Here is a 1,948-nt window from a genome sequence, read left to right on the forward strand (position 1 = left end):
CTCAAACCCTCCGACGATCTTGTCGTCATCCAGGGCAACTGAAAACACAAGTGTAAACAAACTGTTTACTCCTACACTTTTACATCAGGAGTGAAACATCTATGCTGTTTGATTTCCAGCCCAAAGTACATTGTATTTGATTAGAATCATTGTGAAGCTGCAGCCATGAGCAGCTAAAGTTATGTTGGATGAAGTTTTAGTCTAATAAGAAAAACATCTGCCAGTCAGAGAGGAAGACAATCTGCTCAGATAAAACTTCACACTCACAAGCAGCTCCAATGAGCAGAACAAAGATCAGAGACCTCATGGTTGCTGAGTGATTCTGTCAATGAGAGGACTTCACCTGGAGCTCTCATTTATATCCACAGGAGAGCTGCCCAGCTCTCTTAGCACTCCTATTGGTCAGCAAAGAGCCAATCTCTTGTGTGGCTCGTTGGGGTTGGTGATTTGTTTGAATAGAGATGGCTTATTTTTTAGAAATATCTTGATATAAATCATGCACATAAATAGATTACTCTTTTGTATCATTGTATTAATCTATATTTTAATTGCTAGTAACTTATTACAATTTTTTTGTAATACTGGGAAAAGTTAATTTCAATCCTGCCAATATTTGATGACAGTAATGAGCAGAATAGTGAAAAGGGATGGCTTTCTTTTTAGCAAATGAGGAAAATTTCATAGGAATGTTTGAAAATAAGATTATTTTATTTCTTAAATAGTTTTTTGTGGTTGTTTCTGTAGCCTCGCAGACCTGAACTGTTTCACTTCAATAAGCACTTAAGGGTCACTTTTTCCCTATGCCCAGACTTTTATGCACTGACAGTGGAGCATGATATAATAACAAATCCTAGTGGTTTTAATATCTCCAACAGAACTCTTTCAAAGGATTCCTTTGTATATGCAACCATTTTCATGCATAAGCTCTCATAAAATACAAATTTAAATGTATATTTTCATAAACCAGTAGACTAATAAGTCAGCCCCTATTGTTTGATATTGGTGTGTCTCTGGTCAGACTTCGACAAAGGTAAATATAATCTCTATATTTAGATATCTGGAACGCACTATCTCACATCTGTGTGTTTCACAGCACTTGAAAACTAAATTCACATTGGACATTGAAGTGCTGTGAGCAGCAAATTAAAAACCTTCTTACCTAAAGTAGGATTTCTTACAGTAAATATGAATCGTGGCTCAAGAGTTGGCAGTTCGTCTTGTTATCAGAAGGTTGCTGGTTCGAGCCCTGGCTCCGACAGTCTCGGTCGCTGGGCAAGACACTTCACCCGTTGCCTGGTGGTGGTCAGAGGCCCCGGTGGCGCCAGTGTCCAGCAGCCTCCCCTCTGTCAGTGCGTCCCAGGGCAGCTGTGGCTACAATGTAGCTTGCCATCACCTGTGTGTGTGGATGACTGAATGTAGTGTAAAGTGCTTTGGGGTCTATAGGGACTAAGTAAAGCGCTATACAAATACAGGCCATTTAGGAGTGGAGGAAGTGGTTGTCCTGTGGCGGTTTTCATTCTGATTTTGTATTCATCATATTTTTTTGTTGTTCTAGAGTTTTTCTGGCCCTCCTGTGTTTACGTTTATGTGATATCTCTTGTGTTTTTTCAGTTTTGTCTTTTGCCTGTTACGTCGATGTGTCTCAGTCTCAGTCTCAGTCTTAGGTTCCTGTTTTATTTTGATAGTCTCTTGTCCTGTGTGTGTTGTGTTCAGTTTTGCTTCCCTCGTGTGCCTAAATTGATTCTGTTGACCCTGCTGCTTGTTTTCCCCACCTGTGTCTCTTTCCCTGATTGCCTCAAGTTGGTGGGTAACAGACGTCTCTGAAAACGTTGGAGCACTTTTGCAAATGTGTGTTATCTTGATAAATCCCACAGATTGTCAGCCGGTGATCGGCTGTGATCAGCTGATCACGGGGCCGGGGTTAAAAGAGAGACGCCACCCACCTGTT

At 40.7% G+C, this 1,948-nt stretch overlaps 1 protein-coding gene and 1 long non-coding RNA gene across 3 annotated transcripts in view; both read right to left on the minus strand.

Moving 5' to 3' along the window:
• LOC102198250 (trypsin-1) overlaps positions 1 to 1,948 on the minus strand; it is a 24,399-nt gene that overhangs the window by 9,842 nt on the left and 12,609 nt on the right. The window lies entirely within an intron of this gene.
• LOC102198898 (uncharacterized) lies at positions 2 to 338 on the minus strand. Its single transcript, XR_311818.1, has 2 exons — positions 268 to 338; positions 2 to 38 (listed from the first exon to the last, which is right to left on the minus strand). It is a non-coding gene; the product is annotated as an uncharacterized LOC102198898 (long non-coding RNA).

The sequence above is a fragment of the Pundamilia nyererei genome, unplaced genomic scaffold (assembly GCF_000239375.1).
Source record: "Pundamilia nyererei isolate P.nyererei 1_Seehausen unplaced genomic scaffold, PunNye1.0 scaffold00067, whole genome shotgun sequence".
NCBI classification, from domain to species: domain Eukaryota; kingdom Metazoa; phylum Chordata; class Actinopteri; order Cichliformes; family Cichlidae; genus Pundamilia; species Pundamilia nyererei.